We start from the raw sequence: 13037 nt of genomic DNA on the forward strand, positions 1-13037 counted from the left end.
TCTAAGTCTACAAATGCTCAAAATGTAGGTTTGCCTTTCTTTAAACTTTCTTCTAAGATAAGTCGTAGGGTCAGTATTGCCTCACATGTTCCAACATTTCTATGGAATCCAAACTGATCTTCATCGAGGTCAGCTTCTTAGTTTTTCCATTTGTTTGTAAAGAATTTACATTAGTAATTTGCAGCTGTGACGAATTAAACTGAGAGTTCGGTAATTTTCACATCTGTCGATGCCTGCTTTCTTCGGGATTGGAATTATTATATTCTTCTAGAAGTATGAGGGAATTTCGCCTGTCTCATGCATCTTGCTCACCTGATGGTAGAGTTTCATAAGGACTGGCTCTCCCAAGGCTGTCAGTAGTTCTAATGGAATGTTATCTATTCCCGGGGCCTTGTTTCGACTTAGGTCTTTCAGTGCTCTGTCAAACTCTTCACGCAGTATCATATCTCCCATTGCATCTTCATCTACATCCTCTTCCATTTCCATAATATTGTCTTCAAGTACATTGCCCTTGTATAGACCCACTATAGACTCCTTCCACCTTTCTGCTTTCCCTTCTTTGCTTAGAACTGGGTTTCCATCTGAGCTCTTGATATTCATGCAAGTGGTTCTCCTTTCTCCAAAGGTCTCTATAATTTCCCTGTAGGCAGTATCTATCTTACCTCTAGTGAGATAAGCCTCTACATCCTTACATTTGTCCACTATCCATCCCTTCTTAGCCATTTTGCACTTCCTGTCAATATCATTTTTGAGATGTATTCCTTTTTGCCTGCTTCATTTACTGCATTTTTATATTTTCTCCTTTAATCAATTCAATTCAATATTTCTTCTGTTATCCATGGATTTCTACTAGCCCTCGTCTTTTTACCTACTTAATCCTCTGCTGCCTTCACTATTTCATCCCTCAAAGGTACCCATTGTTCTTCTACTGTATTTCTTTCCCCCATTCCTGTCAATTGTTCCCTTATGCTCACCATGAAACCCCGTACAACCTCTGGTTTAGTCAGTTTATCCAGGTCCCATCTCCTTAAATTCCCACCTTTTTGCAGTTTCTTCAGTTTTAATCTACAGTTCATAACCAATAGATTGTGGTTAGTCCACATCTGCCCCCTGGAAATGTCTTACAATATAAAACCTGGTTGCTAAATATGTCTTACCATTATATAATCTGATACCTTTGTGTATCTCCATTCTTTGTAGGTACATATTACATTTTATATTCTGCATGAACTGAAAATGTGATAGCTGCTCTATAGATCATTTTTACTCTTCTCTTGTTTTATTCGTTTATCTTTCTCATAAATGTTAATCCACAAATTGCTGTTTGAATAAATATAAAAGCAAAAACAGGTTAAATTCTGTAAATAATGGAGGTACTGCCAGTGACCTGAACACGGTAGTGACACAGGTCAACACCATAGAGATGGGAAATAAATGCTACTACTTCTTCCAGGTTTCAAAATAAAAGGAGGTGAGAGCTAAACTTTTTGTGTTTTACATTTGCTAATTAGGCTCCCACACTTCATTGTTTGGTTTGGGGGGGGGGGGGGGGGTGGTGAGGGAGGGTGATTGTGAATGCAGTGATGTAAAATGTTCAGCCACATTTTGAAAGCTCCTGCTCTTCTACCATCATTGAGCACAATTTTTTTCTTTCTTTTTTCTTTCTTTCTTTTTTTTCCTAACAAGAAAATAATGCTTCCATTAAAACCATTGTCTGCATCAGGAACACCATATTTTTATTATTCCTCTTAAGAATTTCAACCACCACCTACTCCCATCTGGTATTACATACAAAATTTTCTCTAAGATGCTCGCCTCCTAGATTTCTCTCAACAAGAATTATCACTTGGTTTTGCTGAGATATTATTTTTGTTGTACTGGTATACACTGAATTTAAAAATCACAACCTTCAAATTCTAACTCTCAATTGGTTTGGTCTACTGGATAGTAGTCACCAATTTAGTAAGAATCAAAGTGTATTATTATATGTGACAATATGACATCCCAGTAACAGCAAAACTTTGCCATGGAAAGTGCATCTCTTCCAGTAACTATGTACTACGTCTCCCAGTGAGTGATTGAGTTTGTGAGTACACTAATTGTGAATGCTACAGTGAAATGAAATGTTCAATGACTCAGTTACCCTCACACTTTCCTGCGCCAAGGGAACAATAAACAAAATCAGAACCAATGTAGAAATTTTGCTTAAATTAGTATGATGAAGTATCGGTGCCTTACACAGCTGGTTTTTTAATTAACTTAAATGCTTCTTGATGTTCCTTATTCCATTTCCAAATGGAGATCAACTTGTGAAGATGAAAAACTTTGAGGTTGAAAACTGTGATAGAAATTACATATACTGCGTGACTTTCAGTTGTCTACAGTATTTTGGCGCAGGAAATTTTCCCTCTGGTTCTATTTTTGTCAGATCAGATATGATCCTGCACAAAGAAATGTGCCCAAGGAAATTGTTTTGTGACTTGGTGAATTCTTTTTTTATCCATCTTTAATGTGATCGTGCTACACTAAATGCTTAAATTACATAGCACAGTGTGTCTAAATGTTCTCACTAAGGGCAGCACTAATTAGAATATGACCCACATAATGCTGAGTGTGTCAATTCTTCTCTTAGAACTTCTGTGAGTTCTGTCATAAAGGCTACTGATGATCCTGACAGACTGAAGGGTATTCGTTTAAACACGTAACATGTTCCATTCAACAGAAAGCCTGTGTTTTTCCAGCTATACCTTCATCTTCCAGTTGGTCACATTGCACAGTAAACCACATCACTGCACCATGAGCATCAGTTAGTAAATTCACACTGCCATCCCTTTGTGCTACAGTGTGGATCGGATTAGAACATTCACTATCTGAGTGTTAAATTACCTGATTCTCCAACTTACCCTTAATTACTTTAACTACTGCTTTCTAGGGCAAGGGTACTGGATACAGTATGCTATGGAATGACTCACGATTCTTAACTACAGTTTTACAAGTGCAACATCTGATCAGACCAGGTGTTTTTAAAATACATAGACCTTAATATTTTTACCTGTTTCTTCCATTTAGCTAGAGGCATGTCCACTAATGTTTTGAATCATACTGTGAGGATTAGTCAGAGCATCTTCATCAATATTATTCTCGTGGAACTCAGTATCTTCCTCAGACTTACTTAAAGTTGCAGTTCTCCCTTTTGTCGAAAATGAATAAGCTCATATTTATGATTGCAGCTCCCTAATCGTCTCCCTTGTTGAATCCTGAAACACTCTTCTCTTCTGTTCCCTCCACTAGTCAGACAGAAATGAAGTGTAGGGGAATGCATTTACAAAGCTATTCAGAATCGGTCAATTCTGAGAAATAAACTGATATTAAGTGATCCAAAAATGAATTCCCTCTGCTCACACATACTTTCCTGAATTCTGAATTTTAACAGTGCCTGGTCTTCAATTATACAGGGTACTTTTCCGGCTCCATATTATGTGAAAATCAACACCTATTTCTTTCAGGCACTGTTTATATTGTATATGTTTCACAGATTTTTTTGTTGATATCAGATAATGCAGCACACTTTCTAAATAAATTAGGAGTACTTTCAATATTTTTGAACCTGCTTAAGGTTCATCAAAAAGATTACATAGAAACTGATGCAACTCTTTTTTTCCCAAAATGCTTCCTCAAATTGACATGCCATTTTAATCCAATGTTGCACATTTGAAGGAGACCAAATTTTTACCAGATATGCATGATATTATGGCTGAGGTGCTAGACCTATTTAATTCCACCTATTATGTATATTACAAGTATGAAAACATTGTATCTTACATTTTAACCTTTACAATTTTTATCCTAATAAAAATGTTACATTTTCTATAATTTAGTTGATTCTGCAATATACCTTATATCTCCTACCTATCAACTATTACAAGTTAAAGAAAAATATTAGAGCAATGGTATATAACTCGAGGAAATATTTGTACTTGAAATCTGAAAAATACAGGTTGTGGGAAATTGTGAATGAAGATGAGTCCAATTAAATCGTGCCTCAGAACATTGCTGAAGCATATTCTCCACCCTGCAGCATTTATTCATCTTCAAGCTCCCTCTTGGCCCTCCTTTTAGCACTTCTTGCTTCTTAGGTAACTTCAAGAGCTGAATCTTTCAGCTTCATGTACCCATTGTCCGTCACACACAAGCAATTGATTATCCATATTAGATCCACATTTTATGCCTAAATTTCTCAGAGCTTCCAACCTTCCTATCACTCCATCATTGAAACATATCACTGCATCTAGTACACCATTTTTAATGTATTTAGTCTTAGAAAAACATTGTTGCGTAATCTTTCCCATACGCAATGGTTGAAACTTTCATTTTTATTATGAGTGCCCCCATGAAGACATTTACTAAGCAAAACAAGGTCACTCACATCTCTAAAAATTGGTTTTATTTTATTCATAACAGGCTCAGGAAGAGAATGCTTATAACAATACATCTGAAATTTTTTTTTCTTTATTGTAACCACACCAAGAATCTGCTCCTCTAGGGCAAAGTCCGTGAACAGGGTGGTCATCTGTGGGCAACTGATAAAAGTAGGTAGCCCATACAGCTTTTCTCATTGCTGTAACATCTTCAGAGTTGTTATGGACTGACCTTTAGATGACATGCACCTCTGAATGAAGGTCTATTTCAGTTTCTGTCAATCTGCTTTGGCCAGACAGAGATTTTCCATCAGATAGCAACTTTACTTTCCTTTCGTTTCTCATCATAGCTTCCTCAATCTAGCACCCATCCTCTTTTGCATATTTCCACAACACTCCAGTTTAATGACTTCAGTGTCTATGGTGACACCTTAGTAACAAATTTTGTTGAAAGCTTTAGAGTCCCCACCGCCTAGGTACTTCGTATATGTAACATTATAAGTGGGCACCGACCTCTGAAATATTTTTTAGAGCTGCATCACACTCCGTACCACCACTGTAACCACCATAATTCTTCGAACACTGACGTTCAATACATACTTCAGTGTTACCATCACAGGTGTGGCAGTTCTTAGATAAGCACTCATCATCAACAACTTTTCCATTCTCCAGAGAAGTACCACTTAAAACACCATTCAAGAAACCATGTCCTTGACAATGCTGTTGCACTTGATGGGACATGGCGATGTCCCTGGTTCCACTAATATTTACAGTATCTTTAACTGCACATTTTGTAGATGCCTTAGGCACAACTGTCAAGGCACCTAAAAGTATTTTTATGTACTTGTTGAACCTAGTTTGAGGAAGAGGAAGGTCCATCAAACCACAAAATGTTTGAGTAGCCTTTTCCCTTATTGTATTGCACACATGCAGGCACTAACTTTAGATTCACACCATATGTATTATGCACAATGTTCAAAGTCATTTTTGAGGTTATTTATTGGAGGATGTACACAGAACAGCTACTATTGATGCTAAACCCTTCCTGCTACCTTGTTGTTCAGTTATTTTCAGACAGCCTACACCATCACGCTGCTTACATTTCCCCACTTCCTTTATCAAAGAAGAAAAAAATGCCCTCATCACCATCAACAAGTCCACTACAGACAGCATCATTGTTAACAAAAAATTTTAATCACTGGGAGGCATGGTGGGAACTTCTCCCCAAAGAAATGATACATAAGTTACTTTCAACAGTGGGGCTTGCTTTGTCATATATGTAGCACTTGGGCAACAGACATTCAGTAACACATGCGTAAACTGTTTCAGCAGAACAGTGGTAAATACTAACAAAGATAATCATTTACAGACACTAGAAACCTGCACTGTTACTAACATATACAATATATCATACGAATAATCTCTGGAAACAGAAATTTCACTGTTCTTCCCAGAATAATACTGGTTTTTGCAACAGAAATAAAGGGGGTGAGGTGGCATACATGTCCATAACTCTAAAATTTGCTATATGTAGGTCATTTTATCATTTGAAACCCTATAATGTACATATATCAATGTAATCGGGAAAGACTATAGAATTCAATAAAGCCATTAAAAAGTATAGGTTTTTCCACCAATTAAAAGTACCCAGTATCCTTAATGGGTTTACTTTGTTTACAGCAATGGCAATATGCAAATTATTAACAGGAAATACCGAAAATGCAATGAGGTAGATTTTCCATAATAATTCCCATTCTCCCCAACGAAATGGCTGTTACATCCATAATTCAGCAAATTTGGACATCCACAAAAGGCATTAAAATATATTTATGATGCTGTGTTTCCTCCCTCTATAAATCTTTTCTTTTCAGTGTTAGGTTTGCACTTGGTAGTGTTCATTGTGACTTCTAATCCATTTCCGACAACTTCAGTTTTGGAGTGACCCATTTCCAAAGCTTTATTTAGTTTGCCGAATCACGACTTCTCATATTATGACTTGGGCTTGTGTCAATTCTAGCCATTATTTTTGCACTCTTTCTCTGGCATATGTTGGAATTTTTGGTTTTTAGTCCTGTTGCTTTTCACAAAACCAAAATTTAAGAATGTGGCTTAAAATTCTTCACCTTTGGAATAATTTTTGGTTACACAAATGACCCAGATATGTGCTTAACATTACATGTGGCTAATGCATGTGTCTATTTTGCCCTGTTTCGTTTAATGTCTCTGAAATAAATGTATGAACTGTTTGAACCCAACCATGGCATACATCCTGTGGCCTTTTTTGATTGTCCTGAAAGTTGCGTTATCTACAATTATTCGAGTTGCATTATCAATGTTAGTCTCTACTTTGCTTAATGCTGCATTAATGTTGTGCAGTAGAAGCCCTCTATTTATTCCATCGACACTTCCTCATAGTGTATGACTTGCTGGTGGATTTCATTTTCTCCAGTGCACACTACCACTCGCCCACAACCTCTATTGACATTTTTTGCCATGTGTGCTACTGTACATTAATGCTGTCAGGGATATTAGATTCAAAGATGTAAGGGTACTGCTCCCTTCATTAGTTACAGTGGTACTTTGTAACTATGACATCACTTTCTAGTCACTTTCTTCTTGCACATAGCTGATCTCCATTATTTGTATGACTTCATTGTTGGACAACCTTGTTAACATGGATAAACAGTATCTTTCCTAGAATTAGGCCTTTGGTTCAACTAATGCTTCAATGTTTAGTTGACATGTTTTAATACTTGGTCTCACTTCTGTAGATGTTTGGCACAGGTAAAGAGCTCTAGATGAGTCATTCCTTTCCTGACGTATGTACTTCTCATGTAGTTGAGAGATTAGCCAGTTGTGTTCTTTTTTGTAGTACCACCCAGGGATCACATGGAGAGTCCTTTGAGGTTGACACATGCACTTGTGAAGCTACATTGACCCCTGATATAGCTAACAAGCTTCATAACTGACAGAAGGTTAATAAAAGTATATCTTATGTTGGATAAGTAGTTTATAAACATATATTACAACATAGTGATTCAAGAGAAAGTTATGGAATAGTAAATATCTATTAAAAACTAAATTACATAAGATTTTCAGCTCAGTGGGAAGGAGGTCGAGAATTTTTACAGCAGCATACATAGCATCTCGCTGCAGCAGAGACAGTGTACATAATTCTTTGTTTAGTGCCACACCTGTGAGCTGCTGAGTTCTGTCACAAAGGATCCAGTCTCCAGGAACACTATACGTTAGAGAAAATAATTGTTGAGAAGCAGTAGCAAATATTCTCAGCTGGCTAAATTATTTGCAATGAGAGTGTCATGGACTCATTCTATATATGACTATTTTCACTGCTCAGCATGGAGATTATAGTTTAAGGAAGAGTTCCCCCAGGGCATATTTCTATGTGACACTATAGAGTGCACAGAAGCAGAATAAGCTACCTGTCCGACCCCTTCATCATCCAGAATGAGAGAACAAAAGCTGCTGAGCTGACACTCTGCTCAGCGTGATAAATGTGACATTACTTGCATGATTTGCAGTGGATGTCAATGCCCAATAACTTGATGGTATCAACTGATAATATGCTGGTTATTCAGTGTCACAGGGTGTTTTGTCTGGCTTTTTGTGAGTTCATGTAAATTGCATAAAATTTAACATGTTTATATTGGCAGGAAGGGAGTTAATGAACCTGTTACAGAAGTTTTGTGAAATGTTATTGGAAACTGTGTTTGACAGATATTCTGTTACATTGATGGTGTCATCTGTAAACACGGTACATTTCCAATATACACCATTCACTACTGCAGGCAGATCTTAGCATAAATCAGAGATGCTGAAGGACTCAGGACAGAAGGTGTTTCTTTACCCAAACTCTGTTCCAGCTGTACTACTAGATGACTTATCAGGTTCATGACACACAGTACCAGTTGCATGTAGCCTATATAAGTGCTTTCTTTGATTTGCAGTATTTAATACAAATGTAGAGTGAATTTAAATCCCTGCCATAATTTAGTACTTATTTGTTGCAACAAAAGTTTTACCCTGTAGGACGAGTATTAGTCGGAAACTGTGCATGCAAGTCTTGCAGCAGTGTTGCTAGAGTTGAGCTATTTATACATACTGTAAATATCCAATGTTTCATAGTGAGAGCACTTTGTGATTTCCAAAAGCTTCAAACATAATTTCAAACCTCTCCTAAATGCTAAATGTCAGAACATACTTGTGCATTTGCAAAGCAGTCAGAAGTATGAAGTTGTTATATACATTGTAGTTTGATTACTTAAACATACTGAGTGTTTTATATGGAAGATACTTGTTGTGCATCATAATTTGAGCATATTTTTACAACAATGTGGCTCGTCACTCATGCCTGAAATTCTCTTATGCAGATGTAACAATAGTATATATCCTAAATGATTACTAAGTATTATTAGAAGTTTCAGTTATAGGTTTCTCTTCTAACTGTACTTCACAGATAGTTAATGGATACACGTGTTTGCTGAAATGTATTGTGCCATTGTCCTAATAATCAGAATGTTAGTAGTCTGTTACAAGGATACATGCATTAAAACTTGAAAAAGCAGTTCATGATGTACATACATTTCTACTAAGCAGCAATCTTTCAAGATTGTCAGAGCACTTCAGTATTATAAAATATGCATCATATTAGTATAGTAAAGTATGAGATGGCAATCGTGAGTGACTGGATATCATCAGTCATCTCACTGCATACAGTTGTTGCTAACATTCCAGTAACAGTGTTTATACCATTTTGGTCTATTTTAGAATGTAAGATTCAACTGACACTAATTGGCACAACAGAAAACTATGTAATGTGCCTTGGCATACAGTATCGGAAGACTTGTATATTGTTTTTTAATGTGTCTGTGGTGGAAATTGGAAGAGCTGATTAATCCCTCATTCTGTGTGTTGATGTTACTGGTAGATTCGATTAGTTGTAGTTTACACATGATCCAGTATGGTTCTGAGGTGAAAGGACAGGATCTTCATTCTTAAATTATACTAGGTATGGATATTTTCACATACTGTACTGCTCCTTCCTTTGTATTTGATACAGAACATACTGTTGTTCATGTGTGCCTGTGTGTGTGGGCTGTTCATTATCTGTATATCACATTTAATGGAACATGGTGCATATTTTCCAGTGCAGTCTACAGTGGACGATGTTTTCTTTTACAAAATGATTATCATATTTGGAGGCTGCGGACGTGTATATAATCAAACTTGTTAAATGTAGCTACCATAACTGCTGGTCAAGAAGGTATGGGAGTTTGTTACTGACATTGTAAATATGATTGTTATTAGTTTTTAAATTTTATTTATTCATAGAAAACTTACTTTAGCATAATTTAGAAACTCAGAGGAATTTGTGGAATGTTATATTTACCATGTGTTAGGTAACCTGTGTATACAGGCAATTATCATATTTTGTGTTGGTTAAATTGTTATCTGCGCACGTTCATACCATTACCACAATAGCAGTATGTTTTCTAGTTTCTCTCAACTTCGATATTTCTGTATGATGCTTTTCTATATAATGACAGCCTGCATTTGTAACCCAATGTAGGAGGGGCATTCACTAAGTAATGGAACATATTTCTATTCATGTTTCTATTCCAGTTCAAAAAAATGTGCACGAAACGTCTTTGGGTATGATGAAACTATAGGAGCTGAAGTAGGAATATTCCACAAAGTTCCATGAAGTGGCAGCACTAATTGTGCCTTACAAATTGTTTGTAACAGAGGTATGTTCCAAGCAGGGACCTGTTGAGTTTTCAGTGCAAAAGCAGACCATCACGGTTATTCATAGGCACTTGCAGTTGTGACTCTGCAGTGTCGGAACATGCAAACACTCTGATGATCTGGCAATCACAATGGATGGAACAATCTTGTTTCTCAGCTGGACATCTCTGTTGTTAGTGCAGACACAGTTGTCCACCAGTTAGGGTAATCAAAGATGTGCCCTGCTCTGTTCCGGCAAACTAGAGATGGTAAAGACCAACGAACGACCATCTGTGCCAAACAGACTGTGCATTAGGAGGGTTATAGTGATAATTTTTGTTGAATTTATCAGACGGTGAAACACTTTGAACTGAGAAACAAAACAGCAATCCACAGAGTAGTGCCACATAACCTCCTCTGAAGAAAAAGTTCAAAGCTGCATCCTCAACCAATGAAGTCATGGTGGTGGTCTTCTGAAATTTTGAAGTTATTCTTTGTGCTTACCTCCATCATAATGTAGTGTTCTGCACTACCATCAGGAAGTTGAAAAATGACTTCAGCATGTAGATCACCACAAAAATTGAAAAGAACTTTTCCTTCTCCATGGCATGGCAACACTGCACCAAGTCTGCACACTTTAGAGGAGCACACATACTTCATTGGGACAAAGAAACGAAAGCCAGAAGGTGCGATATCAAGACTGTTGTGTGGACAAGGAAGAACTATCCATTGAAGGACGCTCTCTACAGAAAGCAGTGTGTGGATGATAGGGTAGTTGTTGAAGCAACAAGGTGGCATCAATGTCAATCAGTAGATTGGTGTCGCACAGGTATACAAGGCCTCCCAGAAAGGTGGCATAAGGCCATCAAATTGAACAGAAATTATGTTGAAAACTCAGGTTTTGTATCAAAGATGATAGGAAATAATACGGTGTTACGGAATCCTGAATAGAACCAACCTGCTTTCTGAAAAATGGTTGCATTACTTACTGTATATCCCTCATACAGTTAATTGAGCATTTTAGACAATCCAATGTTCCAATTTAGTAATGTAGGACATACTACTTTGTGTATTATGATCAGCTCAAACAAGCTGCATAGTTATTTAAATTGTAATAGGTGCTAAGAAATTCCTTTTAACACTTATTATTTAATGTTAGCTGAGGTGTAGCCTGTACTGACTACAGATGCTTGTTAGATGTTAAATTTCATTAATGTGTCTGTGTTGTAAAAATAAAATTTCTAACAATTTAATATCAGCAAGTTACCAGTTACTTGTATGCTGTTAGATATTCCTTCCATCAGTGCATAAAGTGCTGTTAAATTTTTGAATAATTTAATGTTGCACTTCTGTATATTTACCCATTGTTAATTGTACCATGACCAAACAAAGCACATGCGATGTTAGGAAACATGGTATTGCCAACTTGTTGGCTCAGCATAAACATGTAAATCTCACAGTATTAAATTTGACATGATCTTTGGTTTTAAATATAGCCAAATACCACTTGCCACAAACAGAACAATCATGTGTGTCTCACTATCACCTTTCAAGAAATGTCTGACATTGCTTCCACTTACTCGTGTCAGACATATTCTGTTTTCTTTCCTGTCGGTCTCACTTGACCAACTCTTGATCTTTTCGACCCCAATGGTATTAGGTTGCGAGGCCAGAGGGTGTCTTTCATTTTCTTTATTTAATGTCCTCTCTGATGGAAGGAGGACATGCTCATGTATTGAAGAACAAGAACAAGATGAAGAGGAAGCAGTTGTGATACAATCTAGTATCTCCTCAGTGTCTGGAGAAATCTTTAGCAATACTTGTATCAGAACAGAGTGATGACCATGCTGTGGTGGAGCATTATTAAATTTCCGTGAAGTTGTGCAAAAGACTGGACATCCCTGATGGACACAAAAGTAATTTGGCGGTGCCAGATGTTTGGAGAAGACTGAAATAGAAATGAGGACAGGACTTTGTGATGGAGCAGTGTTGAAAGTATGAGGTACTGCTGTATCTCCTCACAAGAGAGTATCTTCTTGCTAAACAGTTTCCCAGATGCTACTATGTTCAGAGTGATGTCTCTCATCCCAGACCTCGTGGATGTCTGCTCTGCTCCTATCATTTGTATTTTGGTGTCCACTACTGGGAGACAGATAATTGTCATCATGGGTGAATGTTCTCCAAGGCTGCTAACAGGAAGATGACACAAGGTCCAGCTAGCATTGTCAGATTCCTGAAGTACCTTTACCTGCAGCCTATCACTTGGGGAAGGCATCAAACTCTCTCACATCAGAAGCCCTACTTGCTGAGCATCACACTTTTTCCAGCCATTTGCATGCCTCACCTTCCCAAAAAATGTGCATCAGCATTATAAAAGCCAGAGTACAAATGTATTAAGGGTAGCTCACGAGTGTCGTCAACTAAAAGTTGTGGAATCTCCATCACGTGTCGACACTGTAGCTACTCATAGCACTTCATATTGGTCAGAAAGTGATGTTAAGTGGTTGTGGATATCACTATTGTGTGGTGTGGAAGGAGCCAGCTTAAAATAAATATTGTGGAAGTTTCCAGTGTTAACCCAGCACTTCAGATGTGGAATTCCCTTCCAGATGTTTTAAGACACATCCAGTGAGACCTGGTGTGGTTAGGCAGGATCACATAACTTCAGAATTAAATGGATAATAGAAATGGTAAAGTCGCTATTTTGGTCATTTATTTATTTAGTCTTAAATGCCATATGTTTCTGGGATATTTTCATTGGTGTTACATGCATTTAATGTAAAACATGCAATCTGTTGTAAAACTGCCACAGATTCCTCTTGCTGTACCCAAGGCATGTCAGAATTCCTATTACAGGTGTATAAGAGTTATAGA

The sequence above is a fragment of the Schistocerca piceifrons genome, unplaced genomic scaffold (assembly GCF_021461385.2).
Source record: "Schistocerca piceifrons isolate TAMUIC-IGC-003096 unplaced genomic scaffold, iqSchPice1.1 HiC_scaffold_2246, whole genome shotgun sequence".
Classification (NCBI taxonomy): domain Eukaryota; kingdom Metazoa; phylum Arthropoda; class Insecta; order Orthoptera; family Acrididae; genus Schistocerca; species Schistocerca piceifrons.